This window comes from Scyliorhinus torazame, chromosome 4 (genome assembly GCF_047496885.1).
Source record: "Scyliorhinus torazame isolate Kashiwa2021f chromosome 4, sScyTor2.1, whole genome shotgun sequence".
NCBI lineage: Eukaryota > Metazoa > Chordata > Chondrichthyes > Carcharhiniformes > Scyliorhinidae > Scyliorhinus > Scyliorhinus torazame.
The window spans coordinates 130,948,046-130,975,627 of NC_092710.1; the positions used below are offsets into that span (position 1 = coordinate 130,948,046).

At 52.2% G+C, this 27,582-nt stretch overlaps 1 long non-coding RNA gene across 1 annotated transcript in view; it reads right to left on the reverse strand.

Moving 5' to 3' along the window:
* Positions 1-1,683: 1,683 nt before the first annotated feature.
* Positions 1,684-27,582, reverse strand: part of LOC140411640 (uncharacterized) — a 51,679-nt gene continuing 25,780 nt past the window's right edge. Inside the window, exon 3 of the long non-coding RNA XR_011940916.1 lies at positions 1,684-2,315. This is a non-coding gene — a long non-coding RNA (uncharacterized lncRNA). The remainder of the gene's footprint in view (positions 2,316-27,582) is intronic.

Below are 27,582 nucleotides of genomic sequence, written 5' to 3' on the forward strand. Positions count from 1 at the left end.
CAGCACCACTCCTAAATGAGCTGGCTAAGTCCTGAAAGGTAAAGCTGCTAGGCTGTGTCTGCAGGTTTTGAGAGAACCTTACTTGGGAAAGGGAAAATCTTACCTGACTTTGTCCTCACTGATCTATCCTTGACAGTTTTGGTCAGTCACCAACACTCATTCCTTGTGGAGACAAATCCCATTTTTCTTGCTAACCATTGTGTTATGTGGCACTACCACTGTGCTAAATGAGATAGATTCAGAGCACTTCTTGTGCCCTAAGACTGGGAAGCATGAATTGCTGTGGGTGATCGTCAACAGCAGAATAGGATTCAACCACAACTTGTAACCTCATGACCCGGAATATTTATGCATTACCGTGACCATAAGTTCAAGGGACCAACACTGTTGAATATGAGGTAGATGTGGAGATGCCGGCGTTGGACTGGGGTGGGCTTGTATACACAGGATCTGCTCAGATGAGGAGGAACGTAACGGACATCTATGGGCGCTGAAACATGCCCTCATACAAATGGGATATGGTGCTCAACTCATCAATCAAGAGTTCCAACGCACGACAACAAAAAAAACGCACCAACCTCCTCAGAAGACAAACACGGGACACAACTGACAGAGTACCCTTCGTCGTTCAGTACTTCCCCGGGGCGGAGAAACCACAACTTCTTCTTCGCAGTCTTCAACACATCATCGATGAAGATGAACGTCTTGCCAAGGCCATCCCCACACCCCCATTTCTTGCCTTCAAACAACTGGACAACCTCAAACAGACCATTGTTTGCCGCAAACTACCCAACCTTCAGGGGAACAGCGAGCACACCACACAACCCTGTCATGGCATGACGTGCCAGATCATTGATATGGGTACCACCATTACACGTGAGAACACCACCCACCAGGTACACGGTACACACTCGTGCGACTCGGCCAACCTCATACGCTGCAGGAAAGGATGTCCCGAGGCGTGGTACATTGGCAAGACCATGCAGATGCTGCGACAAGGATGAACAGACATCGCCAGGCAGGAATGTTCCCTTACACCCGGGAACACTTCAGCAGTCAAGGGCATTCAGCCTCCGATCTTCGGGTAAGCGTTCTCCGAGGCGGCCTTCAGGACGCGCAACAACGCAGAATCGCTGAGCAGAAACTGATAACCAAGTTCCGCACACATGAGTAGGGCCTCAACCAGGACCTTGGATTCATGTTGCATTACATTCACCTCCCACCATCTGGCCTAGGCTTGCGAAATCCTACCAACTGTCCTGTCTTGAGACAATTCACACCTCTTTAACCTGTGATTATCCCTCTCTCCAGTCACTCTATCTGAACCTGTAAAGACTTAATTACCTGCAAAGACTCGCATTCAAAGTATTGTCTTGCATCATTGACTTTGTCTGTATATGTGTTTCTGGAACCCACCTCTTCATTCACCTGAGGAAGGAGCTGCGCTCCGAAAGCTAGTGATTCAAAACAAACCTGTTGGACTTTAACCTGGTGTTGTAAGACTTCTTAACATGAGGTATGGAACAGCATGCCAGAAGCAGCATCAGGCAAACCTAAAATGAGGTGCCACACATTAAATACCAGAAGCATCATGCTATCAACAGAGCTAAGTGATCACATACCAATGGATTAGATCAAAGTGCTGCAGTGCTGACAAATCCAGTCATGAACGGTGATGGACAATTCAATAATTAATCAGAGGAAGAAGCTCAATTCCTAACCTCATCATCAATGATGGTGCAGCCCAGCAAATCAGTGCAAAAGACAAGGCTGAAGCATTTACTATAATTTTCAGCCATGGGGCTGAATTGTTGATCCATCTTAGCCTCCTTGTGAAGTCCCCAGGATCATAAATTCTAGACTTCAACCAATTAGATTTATGTGAGTGCTCAGCCGATAACATCGTGATTGTGGTGTTGAAGCGTTGTGTTTCCGAACTAGCCATGCCTCAGGGCAACTCCAGCATTGGTGCCAATTTGTTACTTTACTTGCTCTGCACAGTAGAGGGACCACTGTTCCAGAATTTTCCAGGCAGAGCATGTGGCAAGCTTGTTTTGATGCTGTTTTCACCAAAATCTTTGTTTAAATTTTGATTCCTTCGACGGCTGCTGCTATTACTCAGCACCCCTCATTTGCCAGCTTTGCTGTAGCAATGTTTTTATCTTTTTAATCATTTTTGGATGTCTGCAGCATGGATCGCTGATTTTTCTTACACTACCAGATTTCTGCAGATCTTTTTCAGGTGTTTGCAGTGTGGATCAACCCCCTCACCATCAGCTTCTTTGTGGTATTTTTAAAGTACAGGCTTGCAGACCCTAAGGTTAACAAAAACCAAACAAGAGATTTATTAGAAAGATGTTTTCGCACAGGTTACTTGAACACACTGACCAATGATGTCATCAGTATGTCACATGATCACACTGTTAAAGTAACTTTGTTCCACTTGGAACAAACAAGAATACATAACAGATAGGTGTGCACAATGGACGATTCTCTGCACCATTCAAAAACTGGTGCTTTCAGTAAAACCTTGCTCTTTGAATGTTTGCCTCTGACACACAGCCTGAACATAACATTGTTAAAAGATATGGACCACCGTTTTTGCATCTATGTTTCATAGTTTAAATGGGTGGCACGGTAGCACAGCGGTTAGCACTGTTGCTTCACAGGGCCAGGGTCCCAGGTTCAATTCCCGGCTTGGATCACTGTCTGTGCCAAGTCTGCACGTTCTCCTGTTTCACTGTGGGTTTCCTCCGGGTTCACCAGTTTCCTCCCACAAGTCCCAAAAGATGTGCTTGTTAGGTAGATAGGACATTCTGAATTCTCCCTCTGTGTACCCGAACAGGCGCCAGAATGTGGCGACAAGGGGCTCTTCACAGTAACTTCATTGCAGTGTTAATGTAAGCCTACTTGTGACAATAAAGATTGTTATTATTATAACTCGAGTTGACTGCATACTTACTTGCCTTTATTCTGCCACTTTTCAGACCAACAGAGCCGATGCTTCCTTCTGCCTCTTCCAGTCTAATGTAACTATTGACACATTCATTGGGTCCACCTTTTGTAGTTTTGCTTGTATCTATTTCATCTCTTTCTCCTTGAAGCATCATCCCTCTTGTTATTTAATCACTCCCAACCCCCATCCTATTGCAGACTTTCCCCTCTGTTCTTTTTCGACCCTCTATTCCCAGTCACTGTATTTGCTTTAACACTTCTACATCCCTAACATCTTCTAGTTCTGATAAAAGGTCATCAACCTGAAACCTTGAATTCTGTATCTCTCTCCAAACATGCTGCCTGATCTGCTGAGTATTTCCAGCCTTTTCTATTTTCATCAAATATTTATTAACATTGGCCGAGCACAATTTCGATACAACGCAGGAGTATAATGTGGCAGGAGTTGAAAATCAATTGTTGCAACATTTAAGAAACCAGTGATGGTCAAAGCAGGTGGGACAGGCTCAGGGAGGAGCATCTAAGTATTAAGTGGTCTGGATGTGAGATTGTGTGTCAATTTTCAAATGGGGAGGAGGCACCCAAAGAAGGGTGCATGGCAAGGGTAAGTAGCAAAAAAGAAAAGCATGTAAGTTCACTGTGCTACCGGCAGCATGGTAGCATAGTTATTAGCACAGTTGCTTCACAGTTCCAGGGTCCCAGGTTCGATTCCCAGCTTGGGTCGCTGTTTGTGCGGACTCTGCGCGTTCTCCTCGTGTCTGTGTGGGTTTCCTCCAGGTGCTCCGGTTTCCTCCCAGAGTCCAAAGATGTGCAGGTCAGGTGGATTGGCTACGATAAATTGCCCATCGTGTCCAAAAAGGTTTGATGGGGTTACTGGGTTACTAGGTTACGGAGATAGTTTGGAGGTGTGGGCTTAGGTGGGGTGCTCTTTCCAAGGGCCGCTCCAGACTCGATGGGCTGAATGGCTTCCTTCCGCATTGTAAATTCTATTATTCTATACTCAGGGAGTCCGGTAATAATAGCTTCATTGAGAATTTGGAGGCACTTTTGCCAACACTTCGGGTTGGGGGCAGGGTCAAGGGAAATGCCGATTTGAGCCAGGGAAGTGGGACAGAAATTTTCAGAAATGGGAGGAGAAGGGGATTAAGGCACTAAAAGATTTGTTTCTTGGGGGTCGGTTGGCAGAATTTGAAGGAGCTGGAAGCGAAGTACGGGCTGGAGCAGGGGGAAATGTTTAGATATATGCAGGTTCGAGATTTTGCCAGCAAGGAGATACAGAGCTTCCCGGTGGAGCCGGCATCCACATTGCTGGAGGAGTTGCTGATGACAGGGGGACTGGAGAATGGGGTAGTGTCGGCTGTTTACGGGGCTATTTTGGAAGAGGAGAAGGCACCACTGGAAGGGATCAAAACAAAGTGGGAGGAAGAGTTGGGAGAAGGTATGGAGGAGGGGTTCTGGTGTGAGTTGCTCCGGAGAGTGAATGCCTCCACCTCGTGTGCGAGGTTGGGGCTGATACAGCTGAAGGTGGTCTATAGAGCACACCTCACAAGGGCGAGGATGAGCCAGCTCTTTGAGGGGGTAGAAGAGGTGTGTGAATGTTGCGTGGGGAGCCCCGCAAATCACGTTCATATGTTTTGCTCCTGTCCACAGGATTACTGGAAGGAGGTTTTTAGGGTAATCTCTAACGTGGTGCACGTGAAACTGGACCCGGACCCTCGGGAGGCCATATTCGGGATGTCGGACAAGCCGGGGTTGGAAACGGGTGCCGGGGCAGATGCTGTAGCCTTCGCCTCGTTGATCGCCCGAAGCCGGATCCTGCTGGGATGAAGAGCAACCTCTCCCCCCTGTGCCCCGGCATGGTAGGGATCCTGTTGAATTCTTGGGCGTCATTCTCCGACCCCCCGCCGGGTCGGAGAATGGCCGTTGGCCGCCGTGAATCCCGCCCCCGCCCCCACCGAAGTCTCCGGTACCGGAGATTGGGTGGGAGCGGGAATCGGGCCGCGCCGGTTGGCGGGACCCCCCGCTGGCTTCTCCGGCCCGGATGGGCCGAAGTCCCGCCCAGAAATTGCCTGTCCCGCCGGCGTAAATCAAAGCTGGTATTTACCGGCGGGACCAGGCGGCGTGGGCGGGCTCCGGGGTCCTGGGGGGGGGGGGCGCGGGGCGATCTGGCCCCGGGGGGTGCCCCCACGGTGGCCTGGCCCGCGATCGGGTCCACCGATCCGCGGGCGGGCCTGTGCCGTGGGGGCACTCTTTCCCTTCCGCCTCCGCCACGGCCTCCACCATGGCGGAGGCGGAAGAGACTCTCCCCACTGCGCATGCGCGGGAAACTGACAGCGGCCGCTGACGCTCCCGCGCATGTGCCGGGAAACTGACAGCGGCCGCTGACGCTCCCGCGCATGCGCCGCATTTCCGCGCCAGCTGGCGGGGCAACAAACGCCATTTCCGCCAGCTGGCGGGGCGGAAATCCCTCCGGCGTCGGCCTAGCCCCTCAATGTTGGGGCTAGGCTGCCAAAGATGCGGAGCATTCCGCACCTTTGGGCTGGCGCGATGCCCGTCTGATTGGCGCCGTCTTTGGCGCCTGTCGGCGGACATCCCGCCGTTGGGGGAGAATTTTGCCCCAGGTCTCTTGAGAAGGTTAAGTTTGAACTGAGAGGAAGGATGGAGGGGTTCTGCAGTTCATGGGCGTTATTCATGATGCACTTTCAAGAATTGGATAACATCAAACATTAGTTGGGAGGGGGGGTTGGGAGGGTTGGGGGGAGGGGGACTGTATGTGTTAATGGTACCTTTGGGTGATTCCTGATTCCCTTTTGTTATTTGTTTATGTTAACATGGGGGTTGGTGGGAGGATGGGATTGTTGCTGTTGATATGGGAACTGACATTATATTTGTTACTGCTTATTATTTATTGTTGGTGGGTGCAAATGAGAGAATTTGACAGAAAATGTGAAAAAGGAGAATAAAAATATATATATTTTTAAAAATTCTATTATTCTGTGAAATTGATGTTCAGGCACGGCTGGATGACTACAGTAAAGGTGAGAAAGACTGCAAAGGGAGAAAATGTCAACCAAGTACCATGTGAAAAGAGAGTGACACTGGCACCAAGTATCTCTTTGGCCACCACTGCAAACCAGTCCTGGAAAAAATATCAGCGAACTGATGAAGGAAGGTAAGGTAACAGAATTGAGGAGAAACTGCATCTGCCAAAGGGTTGTGAATTTGTGGAATTCACCACCCCAGAGTGTGGTGGATGCTGGGACAGTGAGTCAATTTAAGGAGGAGTTAGATAGATTTTTAACTGATAATGGGCTGAAGGGTTATGGAGAATGGGCAGGATGATGGAGTGAAGGCCAGGATTAAATAGCGGAGCAGATCGGTGGGCCTAATTCTGCTCCTATATCTTATGAACTTATGAACAATTTGCATTAATTAACTAGTATCCCTTTTCTTCTTTGGGCATCAACACTATTCACTCAATAAAGTTCATTGTTGTGTAAGTAACCATTCATGGTGCACTGTGATTTAGACTTTCACCAACCCAGTATGTAGCAATGTTTTTTTTCATTCCGCCGAACCGCAATTATTTGCACGCAGAAGCTTTACAGGCCATCCTTCACTTTAACTGAATAGCACCATCTGGTTTATCATATGACCTGTCAGACAATGATACCTTTCACCGAAAAGCACTTGATCTCCTTACAGGAGGAATATGTACACTCTGTTTACGAAAGGCAAAAGCAGGATGATAATCCTCAAAATTAGAGAACTCAACCCTCCCATGATGCTGTCAGTTCAGGAAGTGGAAGAGATTGACGAGACGGTGCAGATAATAGACTAGTGGATGCAGACCAAGACAGTTGCCATTGTACTCCTGTGGGACAGCAAATTCAGATCAACGGCAATGGCTGGAGCCAACCTGCTCAAGGTGAAGCTCAGTACAGCAGTACATGTCAGGCATCCTGCTGACCTTTCCAGAACAATCCACAAGTGACATGAACAGTACTGTACCAAGCTTCCCATGCACATGCTCAAAAGATGGACCCAGCAGTTTCTCCTCCTATTTTGCAAACCATCTTGTAAACAAGATGTGGTAGTATGCATTAGGGGTCATGTGGGACTGTGAAGCCGTGATGTCATTGGCTGACAGATCCCAGGTCCTGGTTGGCTGTTGGCCTCTAGCTCCGCCCTGAAGGCGGAGTATAAGAACCAGGAGTTCTCCCCCGCAGGCCAGTCTGTTACTGAACGGCGGGGAACAAGTCACGCTTAATAAAGCCTCATCGACTTCATCTCTATTCGTCTCTCGTGAGTCTTTGTGAGCTCCAATTTATGAAGCGTGCTTAAAGGATTATGGAGCTCAGGATCATCCCGGAATGCCTGAGGATCAGCCCCCACGCAGTGAACTCAGCAGCAGTTTTCAAACACTGGCAGACTTGTTTCGAGGCCTACCTCAGAACGGCCCCCGGCCGGGTCACAGAAGACCAGAAACTACAGGTCCTGCACTCGAGGGTAAGCCCGGAAATTTTCCCTCTCATCGAAGACGCAGAGGATTTCCAGTTCGCAGCACTAAAGAGCATCTATGTTCGCCCAGTGAACCAGATCTACGCACGCTACCAACTCGCAACGAGACGGCAAAGTCCCGGAGAATCGATAGATGAATTCTACGCCGCGCTGCTAATTTTGGGACGGGCCTGCAGCTGCCCGCCGGTAAACGCGATTGAACACGGACATGTTAATGCGCGATGCTTTTGTGGCTGGTATGAACTCTTCCCAAATCCGCAAAAGACTTTTAGAAAAGGAGTCGCTAGGACTCTCAGAGGCACGGGCCCTTGCAGCCTCCCTGGATGTGGCCGCGCGAAACGCCCGCGCCTACGGCCCCGACCGCGCGGCAGCCCCTTGGGCTCCGTGGACCCCCGTCGCGACAAACCCCACCCCACAGGCTTGCGCGGTTCAGACGCCAAGTCGTCCCGGGGGAGCCCGCTGCTATTTCTGCGGCCAGGCGAAACACCCCCGGCAGCGCTGCCCGGCCCGCGCAGCGATTTGTAAGAGCTGCGGGAAAAAGGGCCATTTCGCGGCTGTGTGCCGGTCCCGGGAGGTCGCCGCTGTCCCCGGAGAACAAGGAGTCCTGCGCGTTTCTAACGCTCCCCAACCCCCCCCAGCGCCCCATGTACGACCCGCAGGCGCAACCATTTTGGGTCCCGGCCACCGCTGTCCCCGGAGAACAAGGTGTCCTGCGCGTTTCTAACGCTCCCCAACCCCCCCAGCGCCCCATGTGCGACCTGCAGGCGCCGCCATTTTGGGTCCCGGCCACCACGAGGGGAGGAGGGGCGCCGCCATCTTGGGACCCCCCAGACCTGTGCGACGCATGGGGGCGGCCATTTTGTCCACCCCGCCGCCATCTTGTGACCCCCCAGCCATGTGCGATGCATGGGGGTGGCCATTTTGTTCACCCCTGCCGCCATCTTGGACGGCAACAACGGACCCCAGTGTCGACGGCTCCACGGGGTTCGAGGAAGACGCTCAAGCACTACGATCACGTCTGGCCTCAATGACGCTGCACAAAGCACGACCCCGGACGCTCCAGACGACGACAACAACGGTGCTGATAAACGGGCACGAGTCACCATGCCTGGTCGACTCCGGGAGCACAGAAAGCTTCATCCACCCCGACACGGTAAGACGCTGTTTTTTGACCATCCGTCCCAGTGCGCAAAAGATTTCGCTAGTTGCAGGATCCCACTCCGTACAGATTAAAGGCGTCTGCATAGTGACCCTAACGGTGCAAGGGAGGGAGTTTAAAAACTACAGGCTCTACGTCCTTCCCCAACTCTGCGCGCCCACATTACTGGGATTAGACTTCCAGTGCAATCTGCAGAGCCTAACCTTCCAATTCGGCGGCCCAATACCCCCACTCACTATCTGCGGCCTCGCAACCCTCAAGGTTGAGCCCCCATCCTTGTTTGCAAACCTCACCCCGGATTGCAAACCCATCGCCACTAGGAGCAGACGGTACAGCGCCCAGGACCGGATATTCATTCGGTCCGAAGTCCAGCGGCTACTGAAGGAAGGCATAATCCAGGCCAGCAATAGTCCCTGGAGAGCACAGGTGGTGGTAGTAAAGACAGGGGAGAAGCAAAGGATGGTCATAGACTATAGCCAGACCATCAACAGGTACACACAACTAGATGCGTACCCTCTCCCCCGCATATCCGACATGGTCAATCGGATTGCCCAATATAAGGTCTTCTCCACCGTGGACCTCAAGTCCGCCTACCATCAGCTCCCCATCCGCCCAAGTGACCGCAAGTACACAGCCTTCGAGGCAGACGGGCGATTATACCACTTCCTAAGGGTCCCATTTGGCGTCACAAACGGGGTCTCGGTCTTCCAACGAGAGATGGACCGAATGGTTGATCAACACGGGTTGCAGGCCACGTTCCCGTATCTCGACAACGTAACCTTCTGCGGCCACGATCAGCAGGACCACGACGCCAACCTCCAAATATTCCTCCAGACCGCTAAAGCCTTGAACCTCACATACAACGAGGACAAGTGCGTTTTTAGCACAAACCGGCTAGCCATCTTGGGATATGTAGTGCGCAATGGGATAATAGGCCCCGACCCCGAACGCATGCGCCCCCTCATGGAATTTCCCCTCCCTCACTGCTCAAAAGCCCTAAAACGCTGCCTGGGGTTCTTTTCATATTACGCCCAGTGGGTCCCCCAGTACGCAGACAAGGCCCGCCCCCTAATACAGACCACGACCTTCCCTCTGTCGACAGAGGCTTGCCAGGCCTTCAGCCACATCAAAGCGGATATCGCAAAGGCCACGATGCGCGCCATCGACGAGTCCCTCCCATTCCAGGTCGAGAGCGACGCCTCCGATGTAGCTCTAGCGGCCACCCTTAACCAAGCGGGCAGACCCGTGGCCTTTTTCTCCCGAACCCTCCACGCTTCAGAAATCCGCCACTCCTCAGTGGAAAAGGAAGCCCAAGCCATAGTGGAAGCTGTGCGACATTGGAGGCATTACCTGGCCGGCAGGAGATTCACTCTCCTCACGGACCAACGGTCGGTAGCCTTCATGTTCGATAATGCACAGCGGGGCAAAATTAAAAACGACAAGATCTTAAGGTGGAGGATCGAGCTCTCCACCTTCAACTATGAGATCCTGTACCGTCCCGGAAAGCTGAACGAGCCGTCCGATGCCCTATCCCGCGCGCGGCACATGTGCCAACGCACAAATTAACCGCCTCCAAACCCTCCACAAGGACCTCTGTCACCCGGGGGTCACTCGGTTCTACCACTTTATAAAGTCCCGCAACCTCCCCTACCCTGTGGAGGAGGTCCGTACAGTCACAAGGAACTGCCACATCTGCGCAGAGTGCAAACCGCACTTTTTCAGGCCGGATGGTGCGCACCTGATCAAGTCTTCCCGTCCCTTTGAACGCCTTAGTCTGGATTTCAAAAGGCCCCTCCCCTCCACCGACCGCAACACATACTTCCTGAATGTGGTGGACGAGTACTCCCGTTTCCCCTTCGCCATCCCCTGCCCTGACATGACAGCGGCCACAGTCATTAAAGCCCTTAACACCATATTCACACTGTTCGGTTGCCCCGCATACGTCCACAGCGACAGGGGGTCCTCCTTCATGAGTGACGAGCTGCGCCAGTTCCTGCTCAGCAACGGTATAGCCTCGAGCAGGACGACCAGCTACAACCCCCGGGGGAACAGGCAAGTAGAGAGGGAGAACGGCACGGTCTGGAAGACCGTCCTACTGGCCCTACGGTCCAGAGACCTCTCAGTTTCACGGTGGCAGGAGGTCCTCCCGGACGCTCTCCATTCCATCCGGTCGCTACTGTGTACTAGCACTAACCAAACGCCTCATGAGCGCCTCCTTGTCTTCCCCAGGAGGTCCTCCTCTGGAACGTCGCTGCCTACCTGGCTGGCGGTCCCAGGACCCATCTTGCTCCGAAAACATGTGCGGGCGCACAAGTCGGACCCGTTGGTCGAGAGGGTTCACCTCCTCCACGCGAACCCGCAGTACGCTTACGTGGAGTACCCCGACGGCCGACAGGACACGGTCTCCCTGCGAGATCTGGCGCCCGCCGGCAACACGCACACCCCCCCGACACCAATCACCCCCTCCCTGCCACCGGCGCACCCCGCGACCGCCCCTTCCCGGGAGGATCGGTCCTCCTCCCAGGTCCGACCAGAAGTGAAGCTGAAGCAGAAACCGTAAGGCTCCCGGAGACGACAACACTGGAACAAGCACCACCACCGGGGCCGAGGCGATCGACAAGGACGACCAGACCGCCCGACCGACTCGTGGCGTCGATGTAACACTACAATGTTGTGGACTTTAACGAGAACTTTTTTTCTTTTTCCCCCTTACGCCTACTGTAAATAGTGCAAAACAAAAAAAACCCTGTCCATACTGTGATGACATGCAAAAGTTTTCCTCCCAGGACCAGCCTTGGAAACCCCTACCACCATGCAAAGCACCACCCCGCCGGGTTCATTTTTAACAAGGGGTGAATGTGGTAGTATGCATTAGGGGTCATGTGGGACTGTGAAACCGTGATGTCATTGGCTGACAGATCCCGGGTCCTGGTTGGCTGTTGACCTCTAGCTCCGCCCTGAAGGCGGAGTATAAGAACCAGGAGTTCTCCCCCGCAGGCCAGTCTGTTACTGAACTGCGGGGAACAAGTCACGCTTAATAAAGCCTCATCGACTTCATCTCTATTCGTCTCTCGTGAGTCTTTGTGCGCTACACAGGATCACCTCAGTTCCATGAATATTTTGTGTAACAGAAGCAAACAACCACAACTTATGATATTAGCCATTAGGGTATACCCCAGATAAGCAAGAGAAAGGCATGTTTAGATGACATATGGTAGCACCGTGTGAGGAAAGAGTAAGATGATTTGCATTTATTTTTAAGTTCCAGGACATAGAGGAGAATGTGCGCTTAGATTGGGTTAAGTTATTCACATAAATTGCAATCAGACAGGAAATGGTGCAATTACATTGTGCTCAGGTATTCATTTCTATCATTTTGACCTACATGACTACAGCATGAGCAAAGAGGTTTCATGCAATGTGATGTTTTAGGATGCGTACTGAATTGAAGCAAATGTAACTTTTGTAAAGATGGGGGACAATGGAAGTGGTGATAATGGAAAACTGTTCGACAGATGAGAACACTGCATGGGCCGGAGCCTTATTTGCAGCCATCATTGGGGAGCCCTCCAACTAAAGGTCCTGCTGAAGCTCCACCCGATGTTACATTCCCTTGAAAGAGAGCAGGATGACTTCCGGTGGCGGCGATGAGGGAGTAAGTCGCACATTTGGTGGCTCCTGCTCTGGCCGGACTTTTGGACCTTTTTACCCGACTTTTTTGTGGTTTTGAGTTTTGGCCTTGAAGGCGCAGACAATTAGGCTCTGGATCCATACATTGCTGCATGGAACGGAGAACCCCAAGGGACCGAAAAGGAAGAAATAAAAGGATAAGCAAGGGCTGGGTGGAGGTGGAAGCTGAAGACAAATGGCTGATGTTCGGACCTCTGCTGCGACGGCCCAGCCATCGACGGTGGAGCTGATGCAGGTCATCCAAGACGGCTTTGCCAGACAGAAACGGGACTGTCTTGACCTGATAAAGGAGTCGATTGAGTGACTGGAGCGCAGGCTGGATGCCCAGGATCGGACGATTCAGAAGCTGGAGAAAGCGCTGGCGGACCAGGAGGAGCACCAAACGGTGGTTGAACTGGAGGTGGGGATGTTGAAGGATCAGCAAAAGAGGCTGCTGGAGAAGGTGGAAGATCTGGAGAACAGAGCTCGCCAGCAGAACTTAAGAATTGTCGGTCTACCTGAAGGGGCTCAGGGGGATGATGCTGGCGCGTTTGTGGCGAGTATGTTTCAGAAGCTTCTGGGGGAGGGGGCTTTTCCCCGACTGTTGGAGGTGGACCGGGCGTACAGGGCGATGGCGAGGAAGCCACGGCTGGGGGATCCCCCAAGGGCGATGGTGGTCCGGTTCCACAGATTTTGGATAAGGAGTGTGTTCTCCAGTGGGCCAAGCGTACTAGGAGCTGCAAATGGGACAATAGCATATTGCGTGTCTATCAGGACCGGAGTGTGGAGGTGGCCAGAAGGAGGGCAGGCTTCAGGCAAGTGAAGGAGAGCCTGTTTAAGAACAAGGTGAAATTTGGGCTGCTTTACCCGCGCGTCTTTGGTTATGCACGAGGACCAGCACCATTATTTCGAGTCGCCCGAAGACGCGATGGAGTTTGCCAAGATGAAGGGGCTGGCGAGGAATGAGAACTTTTTGGTTTTAAGTTGTAACTTTTCTGAGAGATGTGTATATGTTTTGATTGTCGTTTTTCTTCTGCTTTTAAGTTTGGGTGAAGATGGGGAAGTAAAAGTTATTCGGTTCTTTGGGTTTTCAGTGTTTTGGTGGGGGTGCTGGTGGGGGCTTTTTACTTTTTATTACTTTGATTTGCACAATTGCGGTGATTCCTTGTGGGTTTTTTTTTCTGTTTTGGGCTGTCTCCTATGGTAATTGAGAGATTGTTCGGCCTCGGTTTGATGAGGGAAGTCGTTTCGATGGCCGGGGGGGGAGGGGAGTAGGGAACAATAGGTGGGAGACTTCTTCGCGCCGGAGGTGAGGGCCACCAGGCTAGCAGAGTGAGCTAGTCTACAGAAGCACAGTGTGGGGTGTGTATATGTTCAATATATGGTAGGGGTTAGGTTACAAAGTAGTGTTGCTAGAGGGGGGGAGGGGGGAGTTACTCTGCTGACGAGGGTGGGACTTAGGTTTTGGGACAGAGAGGAGGTTCGGGGTGGGGGCTGCCAGGAGGCGGGCCAATGGAGGTGCGGCGCATGGGCTGGGGGCGGGCCCAGGAAAGGGGATGGCTGATCGGCGGAGGGGTGGGCGCGGTGCCCCCCAACCATGCTGATCACCTGGAATGTTAGAGGGTTGAGTGGGCCGGTCAAGAGGGCACGTGAGTTCGCGCATCTGAGGGCTCTGAAGGCGGACGTGGTGATGTTGCAGTAGACACACTTGAAAGTAGCGGGTCAAGTTCGGCTAAGGAAGGGTTGGGTCAGTCAGGTCTTTCATTCGGAGCTGGACACCAAGACTAGAGGGGTGGCGATTTTAATCAATAAGCAGGTGGGCAGTATAGTCTCGGACGGGGGGGGCGGCCGTTATGTCATGGTGAGCGGCAAGCTGGAGGGGAGGAAGGTCGTCTTGGTTTACGTGTGCGCGCCAAACTGGGACGATGTAGAATCCATAAAGAGGGTACTGGGGAAGATGCCTGACCTGGACTCACACAAGTTGGTGATGGGAGGGGATGTTAATACGGTCATCGACCCCGGCCTGGACCGGTCGTGTTCGAAAACGGAGAGGGTGCCAGCGATGGCAAAGGAACTGATAGGGTTCATGGAGCAGATGGTGGGAGGGGGGGGGTGGGTGGTGGAGCTGTTAAGGGAACATCGGAGGCTGCAGGCTGAGTTCGGGGTGTTGTCCACAGGCAAGGCGGTGGAGCAGCTTAGAAAGGCGAGGGGTGCATTTTATGAACATGGAGAGAAGGCCAGCAGAATGCTGACACAGCAGCTTAGGAAGAGGGGGGCGGCCAGGGAAATAGAAAGGGTGGTTGATGGGGATGGGAATCTGGTAGGGGACTCGGCTGGGCTAAACAGGGCGTTCAGGGACTTTTATAGTAGAATCTATCGCTCGGGACCCCCCACGGGGCCTGAGGGGATGAGATGCTTTTTGGACGGACTGACCTTCCCAAGGGTGGGCAGGGAGCTGGTGGATGGGCTGGGGGCCCCGATCAGGCTTGAAGGTAATGCAGTCGGGTAAGGCCCCGGGGCCAGACGGGTATCCGATGGAATTCTACAAGAAATTCTTGGGGATGTTAGGGCCGTTGCTGGTCAAGGTTTTTAATGAGGTGAGGGATAGAGGGGTGCTGCCCCCGAAGATGTCACAGGCCACTATTTTGTTAATATTGAAGTGGGACAAGAACCCGGAGCTATGTGGGTCTTATAGGCCGATCTCACTGCTTAATGTGGGCGCCAAGCTGCTGGCCAAAGTTTTGGCCTCCAGGATTGAAGATTGTGTGCCGGATGTGATTATGGAGGATCAAACCGGGTTTGTCAAGGGCAGGCAGTTGGTGGCCAATATAAGAAGGTTGCTCAATGTGATCATGACGCCCCCGGAGAGTAGGGAGGTTGAGGTAGTTGTGGCAATGGATGCGGAAAAGGCGTTCGACCGGGTGGAGTGGGAATATCTATGGGAGGTGTTGGGACGGTTTGCGTTTGGTAGGGGCTTTATCGACTGGGTCAGGCTGTTGTACCAGGCCCCGGAGGCTAGATTAAGGATGAATAGGACGACCTTGGGCTATTTTAGACTGCACCGGGGGACAAGACAGGGATACCCCCTCTCCCCACTGCTGTTTGCGTTAGCTATCGAACTGCTGGCAATTGCTCTGAGAGCATCAAGGGGCTGGAAGGGGCTGGACATAGGGTCTCGCTGTAAGCGGATGACCTGCTCTTATATGTAGCAGATCCAGGGGCAGGGATGGGTGAAACCATGGCGACTCTGGGGTGATTTGGCCGGTTTTGGGGATATAAACTGAATATGACAAAGAGGAAGATGTTTATAGTCCAGGCGAGGGGTCAGGAGGGTCGGCTCGGGGAGCTACCTTTTAGGTTAGTGGGGGAGAGTTTTAGGTACCTAGGGATACAAGTGGCGCGTGACTGGGGCCGGTTACACAAGTTGAACTTGTCCCGGTCGGTCGAGCAGATGAGGGGCGAGTTTCAGAGATGGAATGCGCTACCGCTGTCGCTGGCTGGGAGGGTGCAGACGGTTAAGATGATGGTCCTACCGAGATTTTTATTTGTATTCCAATGCCTCCCAATTTTCATCCCGTGTTCGTTTTTTAAGAGGATTAACAAAATCACTTTGGGCTTTGTCTAGGCGGGTAAGTCCCCACGGGTGAAGAAGGTGATGCTCGAGAGGAATCGGGGGGAGGGGGGGCTTGTCCTGCCAAACTTCAGTAATTACTACTGGGCGGCCAATATTGCTGAGCTAAGGAAGTGGGTGGTGGGGGCGGGGTCGGTTTGGGAGCAGATGGAGGCAGCTTCTTGTAGGGGCACCAGTCTGGGGGCGTTGTTAACGGCACCTCTGCCATTCCCGCTGGTGAGGTACTCCACCAGTCCCGTGGTGGTGGCGGCCTTGAGCATTTGGTGTCAGTGGAGGAAGTACGTTGGAGCAGTGGGAGCATCGGTTTGGTCCCCAATATGTGACAACCACCGGTTTGCCCAGGGAGCTTGGATGGGGGGGTTTCGAGTATGGCGAAGGGTGGGAATTGAGAGGATGGGGGACCTGTTCCTGGAAGGGAGCTTCCCTAGCTTGAGGGCGCTGGAGGAGAGGTTTGGGTTGGCAAGAGGGAACGACTTCAGATATTTACAGGTGCGGGACTTCCTGCGCAGGCGGGTATCATCCTTCCCACTCCTGCCGCGAAGGGGGATCCAGGATAGGGTAATGTCAACGGGATGGGTGGGGAAGGGGAGCATCTCAGACATGTACAAAGAACTAATGGGGGCGGAGGAGACGCAGACCGAGGAGCTGAAGCGTAAGTGGGAGGAGGAGCTTGGGGGAGAGATGGAAGACGGCTTATGAGCGGATGCGTTGAGCAGAGTCAACACAACCGCTACATGTGCAAGACTCAGCTTGATCCAATTCAAGGTGGTACTCTGGGCCCATATGACAGTAGCCTGGATGAGTAGATTCTTTGGGGTGGAAGACAGGTGTGTAAAATGTGCGGGCGGGCCAGCAAACCATGTCCATATGTTCTGGGCGTGTCCAAAACTTAGGGGATATTGACAGGGGTTTGTGGACGGCATGTCCAGAGTATTGAAAACACGGGTGGCAATGAGTCCAGAGGTGGCAATTTTTGGGGTGTTGGAAGATCCGGGAGTCCAGGAGGAGAAAGAGGCAGATGTTCTGGCCTTTGCCTCCCTGGTAGCCCGGAGGCGGATATTATTAGCTTTGAGGGACTGAAAGCCCCCGAATTCGGAGACCTGGCTAACCGACATGGCGAGCTTTCTAGGCCTAGGGAAGATTAAATTTGCATTGAGAGGGTCAGTGTTAGGGTTCGCCCGGAGGTGGCATCATCGACTTCTTTGCAGAGAATTAATCGTCAGCGGGAGGGTGGGGGGGTGGGGGGGGGGGGGGGGGGGGGTGGCTAGGGTAGCGTAGAATAGGTGGTCAATTAGGCGGGTCTTGGAGGGATGGGAGTCGGTGTTTGCACTATGTTTATTGTTCTTTGTACATTGTTTTTATACTGTTGTTGTTTGTAATGCCAAAAATACCTTATTAAAATTGTTTGTTAAAAAAAAAGAAAGAGAGCAGGACTACTTCGCCAGGATTCTCCTTGGCTGGGCCACTTTGTCAGACAAAATGATGCAGAATACAACAAGCTAAAGATTTGCAGTGGTAATTCTGGAGGTATGTTACAGTCCTTTCTGATTTATCAAAATATGAAAAGTGCCCCTTTAGGATGCTTGCTTCTCTCAATGTGATGCTATAGGATGGGTATTCTGGTGGATAAACATGGCTCATCATAATGATCCTCCGCTGATGTTCCCCCCCCCCCCCCAACCAACCTGTCCCTGGCGCATCCGATGGTCAGCAGGCAGAATAGGGTGGCACCATGCCACCTGTGACACTCGGAAAACTGCCGACCCCATCTGGGCCTGGTCGCTCCAGAGAACGGCTGCCAAAGGGTAGGGCACAGTTGTTTTACAGAGGACTGTCGCCCATAAACTCGGTCTTCTGTCCGCAGGATGTGAGGGATGGGCTGGGTACAAAGAATGTGTTTGTTAGGTGTCGGTATGGCGTGAGACGGGGTCAGGGGGGTCTTGTGAGGTGTGGGGTGTAGGTGTTGGAGGACGGCATGTGCCATGTGCTGTCGGAGGGTACTCCCAGTGACCACGCTCGGAGGCAGCAGGGGCCTGGGCCAAAGATGGGAGGGCATTGTGTGCTCGGGCCTACCCGGTCTTTGACCCATCATTGCTTGCCAGCCTACCCCCTCCTGCCACCCAGCAGGAGGGGGGGGAATGGGGTGCTGGAAGGGGGGGGGGTCCATGTGGGGTAAGCAGAGGTGGGGTATTGTGGGGGTGGGACATGACGGTTTAACTGGCAGTGTCCAGGCCCCTAGTCGGTGAACCTGGAGATGATCAAGGTGTCCCTGGCGCACACGTCGTGTGGCCTCATGTGTCTGCCCGGGCCTCATGCCCTCCCCATCCAGCCCTCCCCATCCTCCTCATCGGATGAGGAATGCCATTCCTCCACCTACGCCTGCAGCATGTCTCCCCTCTGCTGTGCGATGTTGTGGAGGACACAGCAGGTAACCACGATGTGGGAGGCCGCTATGATGATGCCCATGCAGGGACCAGAGATGTCATCGAGCGATGCACGGTGTCCTGAAGGTACTGTTCAGGTGCCAAGACTGCTCTGGAGGGGCCCTCCAGTAGAGCAATGAGGAAGCCTTGCGATGATATGACAATGAACAGTAATGACATTAACCCATTGCGTCATTGGCAAGGGGCGGGGACAATGAAAATAGAAAATCTCCCTGCCGTGACAGCTATTTGGGGACTCCCACTGGCCTCCACTGGCTTTCCCAGCCACTGGAAACGGGGACAAACAATCCCAGCCCTTATATTTACTTCATCCCATGCAGCTCTGCCATTTCTTGTTGACGACCTTTCAATAAAGTTAGCATTCCTGCTTGACCACATCACCAAGCTTTCCACCATTATAATCATTATTTTTTAAATAATTTTTACTAAAATGTTTTCCCACAGACTGACTAACATTGAATTCCATCAACCATCTTTTGCCCATTCTAATGTCTCATCTATATCCCAATCAAGCCTCGCGCGGTCAAAATGATTTACTGCGGGCAGGATTATCAGTCGGCTCATGCCGACTGGATTCTCCAGTCCCGCTGCAGTGAATCCTGGTCTATGTCTCCTATTTTAAGATATGGAATGCATTATTACATCTATCAACTGATTCAAAGCCAATCATAATATTTAAGAGTAGGCTAACTGGGCAGTTGTAAAAGGAAAATATTAAAGGATATGTCATGCATAGTACATGCATGAAGATATCACAAACTGTAAAACAATATGGGAGGGATTCTCCATTAAGCGACACCGGAATAGAGAAACGCAATTGGTAGGAGACTAGGTTTTGACACCAAAATTGTGGCGGGAACCGGTTTCACACCAAATCGTAATTCTTCGGTGCCTCAGCAGTGGTGTCAATGCGTTCAACTCCACACGTACTGTAATTTCCATTAGCATATCATTAGCGGACCCAACCCGGTATTCTCCGGGGTTTCCACGATGCTTTGCCTCCCACTGGGGCGAATTCCCGACAGGGCGGTTCACTTGTGCTTTTAAAAATCGTGAAACAGGCGCCGTGGCTGCTGAGGGAGAGAGAGGGGGTACGGAACGTGTCCACCATCGCCATAGTTTGCTGACAGTCATGCCCTGGGGGCAGTAGTGGGGAGTGGCCAGGAGGTGGACTATGGGACCGGGGTGGACTGGCACGGAGCAACATTGCCGCGGCCTGCAAGGAAGCCGTACTGCCGCGCACGCCGCTGACTGTCCACTGTGAACTTTGGGCCACAGGTCATACAAGTGTCCCCCCAGGGCACCCCCCGGATGCTCTCTGGCCCCAGCTGTATGGGCATGCTCCAGTGCAACTAGTGCCATCTTGTTGGCTGGGATAAGTGTGTATGGGGAGTGAAGTGTGTATAAGTTTGATGGTGGCATCATTTACATTGGAACAAACCACTCTGAGGGTACGAAAATGCACTAATCTCACATTTTAAAACACTTTGACCATGTACAACACTAAAACACAGACATTCTGCCTATCACAGATGGGGGAAATGTGCAGATAATTCCAGGGTGGAGCTCAAAGTGACAAAGGTGCAATGAGGAGAAATAGCCTCCTTCTTTACTTATATTTCAATTAATCTATTTTTTTCTTTATCTGTGGTAGTGCCAGATCTCAGTCGCACATCATTTGAAGCAACAAAAGAAGCCATTCAGCTCTAAATGCAATGACAGAAGGATTTGTTTTCTCTAAAGAAGAGACCTTTGTCAATGGTACGGGCCTATCAATACTGCATGGCTTCTGACTTCGTGTGGAACTAAATGTGTTTTATACTTCATCCACTGATAATATCAACGTCGGTGTCACATACAGGTTATAAGTAAGTTTCAACACGATAATGAACAGTGTGCAGAGTGCAAAGAATAAAATGACCAAATGCTATAAAAAGGGATCATTGGGCATTGCCATCTTGTAAAATTATCCAATTTCAATTAACATTTGTCATTTTTGTCATGATATTCATGTGAACATCACAGCACATACACACACACATAATGATGGACAGATCAACGGACCAATCAACACACACAACACGACAGCCAATCACAGACAAGAGCATACACAGTACAAAGCAGGGAACACGACACTTCCTGGGAACTCGAGCAGGAGAGAACTCAGGGGACAGACATCATTGCCAGCCACTCAGAGGTTCACCATGTGCTGAATACCAGAGTTTACTATGTTTATAGTTCAATGAAATAAAACTGCGTTGTACCATACGCAACCGTGTTGGTTCGTCTCTGTCTCAGAGTACCCAATACTTCATGGTACCAGATGTGAATTGACACCTACCCACAAATCTGCCATCCTGCGCCATGGACACCGTCAACACGCCGCAGCCGCTGCAAGTCGCTGGGAACCTCGGTGTAAATTGGAAGCTATTCAAGCAGCGCTTCCAGCTCTTTCTGGAAGCCAACGAAAGAGGGAGCGCATCATACACCAGAAAGATTGCCATCCTCCTCACCACCGCAGGGCAGCATGCCATCCATATCTACAACTCCCTGGTGTTCGAGAAGGCGAGGACAAATCCAAATACGAGACGGTCCTTCTCAAGCTCGACCAACACGTCAACGTCGAGGTCAACGAAAGCTTCGAGAGATATGTCTTCCAGCAGCGCCTGCAAGGTAAGGATGAGCTCTTTCAGTCATTCCTTACCCATCTCCGTATCCTCGCACAGTCCTGTGGTTACGACACCACCTCAAACTCCATGATTCGGGACCAGATCGTTTTTGGGGTCGCCTCGGACACCTTACGCCAGCAGCTTTTAAAAATAAAAGGCCTCACCTTAGCCTCCGCAATCGAAGCCTGTGTCCTGCACAAAAACGCGCCACTAGCCGCTATGCACAATTTCAGGTGACCGAATTGGCGCGGCGGGGGTCCTACGCGGCCGGATCGGTGAGCCAGGTGCCCCACGTGGCCGTACGGGTCCAGGCGATCGAGTTCCTCCCAGCCCGCGGCCCGGACGACGTCGGCCATTTCACGCGATTTTCGGGGCCTCCCGCGCTTGTGTGCACCAAAACCTACGGCAACACTGAGGGACGTGATGTGCAGGCGCGCCCGACGCAAGATCGAACTGCGCATGCGCAGTGGCGCAACGAACGCCTGGACGTCACGACGTGCAGAAACTGTGGAGCTGCACATTTAAAGCGGCAATGTCCCGCAAGAACCCGACAATGCCTATGCTGTGGCAAGGCAGGCCACTACGCTGCTTACTGTCGAGCCGCTCAACCTGTCAATCTTCCACAATTCCGACAACCTCGCAGGGACGTGCAGACCATTCAGCCTCCCCATTACGAATCTTGCTCAGACGACATCCAGACCGGTGACACAGATGACCGAGACGCCTTCCGGGTTGCGGTCATTGATGGGAACCGAGTCAACACGATCAATCGGGGTGATGAATGGAGTGCCACCCTGACGGTCAACCGATCGCCGGTAACTTTTCGCCTGGACACTGGTGCCTCCGCCAACCTCATAGCATGGTCAGCCTTCTACGCCATGAAGGTCAGACCACCAATTCGGCCATCCCGGTGCAGGATGGTCGACTACAACGGGAACGTTATCCCAGCTACGGGATCCTGCCAGCTCCAGGTGACACACCAAACACACATGGCCACACTCTCATTCGAGATAGTTGGCTCATTGAAAGATTCCCTGCTAGGCGCACAGGCATGCAAGGCTCTCCACCTCGTGCAACGAGTCCACTCTCTCTCTCCAGATGGCACGTCTGACTTCCCGGATGCAGAGTTTAACGCACAGCTCCAATCGCTCCTCGCCCACAACCAGGAGGCATTCGAGGGCATGGGAACACTGCCATACACCTATAGAATTCGGCTCAAACCAGATGCCACCCCGGTCATTCACGCACCTCGCAGAGTCCCTGCGCCACTCAAAGACCGCAGCAAGCAGCATCTGCAGGATCTCCAGGACCAAGGGGTCCTATCCAGGGTCACGGACCCCACGCCGTGGGTCAGCTCCATGGTGTGTGTCAAGAAGCCCTCCGGCGAGCTCCGGATCTGTATTGACCCAAAAGACCTCAATAACAATATTATGAGGGAACATTGCCCCATACCCAAACGGGAAGAGATCGCGAGTGAAATGGCCCAGGCGAAAATATTTACCAAACTGGATGCTTCTAAAGGCTTTTGGCAGATCCAACTAGATCCGTCCAGCCGAAAGCTGTGCACTTTCAACATCACTTTCGGCAGGTTTTGCTACAACCGAATGCCATTTGGCATCATAGGATCATGGAGCAGATGATGGAAGGCATCGAAGGGGTGCGCGTCTACGTGGACGACGTCATCATCTGGTCCACCACACCACAGGAGCACATCTATCGTCTCCAACGCGTCTTTGCATGTTCCTTTGGCCAGACAGAGTTGAAGTTCCTGGGGGACCATATTTCCCGGTCAGGGGTCCGTCCGGATGCAGACAAGGTGAACGCCATCACAGCCATGCCGCAGCCGGCAGATAAGAAAGCAGTGCTACGCTTCCTAGGCATGGTCAACTTCCTGGGGAAGTTCATTCCCAACCTTGCCTCCCACACGACAGCTCTGCGTCACCTCGTCAAAAAGTCCACGAAGTTCCAGTGGCAGCACACACACCAGCAGGAATGGGAGGAGCTCAAACTCAAAAATGCACCAGTGTTGGCGTTTTTAGACACGTCTCGTGCTACTAAAATCTCGACTGATGCCAGCCAGTCCGGCATTGGGGCAGTGCTCCTGCAGCGGGATGACACTGCGTCATGGGCCCCGGTCGCCTCTGCCTCGCGGGCCATGACCCCCACAGAGCAGCGCTACACGCAGATCGAAAAGGAGTGCCTGGGCTTGCTAACCGGTTTAGACAAGTTCCATGATTATGTGTATGGTCTTCCCCGGTTCACTGTTGAAACTGACCACCGCCCCCTGGTCAGCATCATAAGCAAGGACCTGAACGAGATGAACCCTCGCCTCCAGCGCATCCTACTTAAACTCAGGAGGTATGACTTCCAACTGGTCTACACCCCAGGGAAGGACCTTATCATTGTGGATGCCCTATCCAGAGCAGTGAGCACGCCGCCAGATGCGGAGGGGTTCGTATGTCAAGTCGAGGCACAGGTGGCCTTCACACCGGCAAATCTGCCAGCTGACGACTCCAGTCTGGCCCGCATTCGCAGAGAGACTGCGGCCGACCCCCTTCTACAACGTGTGATGCGCCACATGACGGGAGGGTGGCTCAAAGGGCAGTGCCCACAGTTCTACAATGTCCGAGACGACCTGGCCGTCATTGATGATGTCCTTCTGAAGCTGGACCAGATTGTGATTCCGCACAGCATGCACAAGCTGGCTCTCGACCAACTACACGAAGGCCACCTGGGGGTCGAGAAATGCAGAAGGAGGGCTCGAGAGGTGGTATACTGGCCGGGCATCAGTGACGATATTGCCAATGCGGTGCTCAACTGCCCAGCCTGCCAAAGGTTTCAACCGGCGCAACCTCCTTCTGCCCCATGAGCTGGTGACATCCCCATGGGCGAAGGTGGGTGTTGACCTATTTCACGCGCTCGGCAGGGACTATGTCATCGTCGTTGACTACTTCTCCAACTACCCAGAGGTCATACGCCTCCACGATTTGACGTCGTCCGCTGTCATAAGGGCCTGCAAAGACACTTTCGCTCGGCACGGCATTCCGATGACGGTCATGTCAGTCAATGGGCCCTGTTTCACCAGCCAGGAATGGTCATCGTTTGCTGCCTCATATGGCTTCACACACGTGACGTCTAGCCCTCTGCACCCCCAGTCTAACGGAGAGGCGGAGAAGGGCGTTCACATTGTCAAGCGGCTCCTCTGTAAGGCTGCTACTGCCGGATCGGATTTCTGCCTCGCCCTGCTGGCCTATCGCTCGGCCCTACTAGCCACTGGTCTCTCACCAGCCCTGGAACGGATCGCATGCCTGATGGATCCGTTCGTCGGCGCAATCGCCGGGCTCTTCGCCTGCTTCCACGCTCGCTACGAGACCTTACACCGACACCGTGCCCTCCTGTTGTTCCTGTTTTCGACTTTGTGGAGCTGCCTGCTACCATGCCCCTTCTGTCGTCTCCCGTGGCCAGGCCCGTTCCTCAGATCCACCCTTGAGGCGGGCAACCCGAATTCGTCGCCCACCTACTAGACTGGACTTATGAGACTGTTTATACATTGAACTCATGCAACCACTTTGTTAATATGTTTATGTTCTTATCGTTACAGGAATTCGCTTTAGCGTTCAACGTTTCCCCGTTCTTTGTTCATGGTACAACCTCGTTGTTATGTCACATCCAACATCGCCCGTTGTATATAGTTAAACCCAATGTACATGCTATAAATATTGCATACACACACATTTAGCTACACTCAGTACACATCTCTATTTATAACCACGTAGGCACATAATCCTGTAAAAAAGAGGGATGTCATGATATTCATGTGAACATCACAGCACATACACACACACATAATGATGGACAGATCAACGGACCAATCAACACACACAACACGACAGCCAATCACGGACAAGAGCATACACAGTACAAAGCAGGGAACACGACACTTCCTGGGAACTTAAGCAGGAGAGAACTCAGGGGCCAGACCTCATTGCCAGCCACTCAGAGGTTCACCATGTGCTGAATACCAGAGTTTACTATGTTTATAGTTCAATGAAATAAAACTGCGTTGTACCATACGCAACCGTGTTGGTTCGTCTGTGTGTCAGAGTACCCAACACTTCAATTTTCATTCCATCATCTGCATTTAATACATTTTGGATGAGCTTGTTCAAAGATGCCTCCATCTGAACGTGGTCACAGTGAATCATTTCCAACACACTGGGAAATCTAAGAATGGAATACCACCGTCACTGTTTTTGCGCATCTCAAGGATTGGATGTTAGTATCAGTTTTTCAGATCAATGCACCAATTACCACCCATGTGCAGAAACGATTCAGCTGCAAATATTAATTACCGTTGTAACAAAAAGAGTCAATAACACAGCAGTTGATGATATTGTGACTGATTCCAGGTCTGCAGCCAGCTGGTTGCAGCTGTCACTAAGTGTCTCTCTGGTTAAGTATAATCTCCTTTCTTAATGTCCTTCAGGCAAGATAAATAATTAATTATTAGTCTGTGAGTCCTCTATCAGAATGAGTCTCCTTATCATACCACAATTGTTCGGGTTTTGGTGAACTCCTCAGTTTCGACACCAGGGGCGAAATTCTCCCCCAATGGCGCGATGTCCGCCGACTGGCGCCAAAAACGGCGCCAATCAGACGGGCATCGCGCCGGCCCAAAGGTGCGGAATGCTCCGAATCTTTGGGGGCCGAGCCCCAACATTGAGGGGCTAGGCCGGCGCTGGAGGGATTTACGACCCGCCAGCTGGCGGAAATGGCGTTTGTTGCCCCGCCAGCTGGCGGAAATGGCGTTTGTTGCCCCGCCAGCTGGCGCGGAAATGCGGCGCATGCGCGGGAGCGTCAGCGGCTGCCGACAGTTTCCCACGCATGCGCAGTGGGGAGAGTCTCTTCCGCCTCCCCTTTGTATTTCGGCGGCAGCGGTGCGCAGGGGCCTTCTGGGAGGTGAGTACTTACTTTAAAAAGCCTTGCCTTTACAGGAGCAGCCCTTTGGATTTTGGCGGCAGCGGTGCGCAGGGGCCTTCTGGGAGGTGAGTAGCGTATTTAAAAGCCTTACCTTTACAGGAGCAGCCCTTTGGATTTCGGCGGCAGCGGTGCGCAGGGGCCTTCTGGGAGGTGAGTACTTACTTTAAAAAGCCTTGCCTTTACAGGAGCAGCCCTTTGGATTTCGGCGGCAGCGGTGCGCAGGGGCCTTCTTGGAGGAGCAGCCCTTTGGATTTCGGCGGCAGCGGTGCGCAGGGGCCTTCTTGGAGGTGAGTAGCGTATTTAAAAGCCTTACCTTTACAGGAACAGCCCTTTGGATTTCGGCTGTAAGCTGTGCGCAGGGGTCTTCTGGGAGGTGAGTACTTACTTTAAAAAGCCTTGCCTTTACAGGAGCAGCCCTTTGGATTTCGGCGGCAGCGGTGCGCAGGGGCCTTCTTGGAGGTGAGTAGCGTATTTAAAAGCCTTACCTTTACAGGAGCAGCCCTTTGGATTTTGGCGGCAGGGGTGCGCAGGGGCCTTCTGGGAGGTGAGTACTTACTTTAAAAAGCCTTGCCTTTACAGGAGTAGCCCTTTGGATTTCGGCGGCAGCGGTGCGCAGGGGCCTTCTTGGAGGAGCAGCCCTTTGGATTTCGGCGGCAGCGGTGCGCAGGGGCCTTCTTGGAGGTGAGTAGCGTATTTAAAAGCCTTACCTTTACAGGAGCAGCCCTTTGGATTTTGGCGGCAGGGGTGCGCAGGGGCCTTCTGGGAGGTGAGTACTTACTTTAAAAAGCCTTGCCTTTACAGGAGTAGCCCTTTGGATTTCGGCGGCAGCGGTGCGCAGGGGCCTTCTTGGAGGTGAGTAGTGTATCTAAAAGCCTTGCCTGGTCCCGTGTCTGTTCTTCTTTTCTGTTTTATTTGTTTTTATATAAGGCGGGAACCGGAAGTTCGACCCGCGGACCTCTGGCAAGTCCCCCCCCCCAACCAATAAATTCTGGTGGAGAGGAAACCCGAGACACTACACGTGTAGTGTCTCCCACCCGCCCTCCTCCTCTAACCTAATAATAAGACCCATTGGTGTAAGGTAAGTGCCATATTATATTATTATTATATTATTAGCATTGTGCAGGTCAAGGTTCGGAGGTGGAGGAGCAGTCTCTGTCAGCGAGAGAACCTGAGAACATCTAAGACACTCAGAAGGTAAGAAGGTAAGTAAGTTATTTTTACTTTTATACCTTTTTTCAAATTGTGTGTGTCGGGGGGAAACTAAAGTGACATCACAGAAAAGCTGTGGCCAGAGTGGCTGGTTGGGATTCTAACCTAAATTTTTATAAAAATTGAGTATTTGGGAACTAATTAAACATAATAACTTAATTATAATTTAGAGGATATCTAAGCCAGAGATCGGAGAGTATTATATTTAGCTATCGCATTTCTATTAGAAATCTAGTGCTAGGAAACAGATAGTTGACAGTAACTTTGAAATTTTTAAAAAAAGTATTTAAAAAAAAGAAAAAGACAAATTTTAATTAATTGACGCAATGTCAGTTAGAGGGGTGC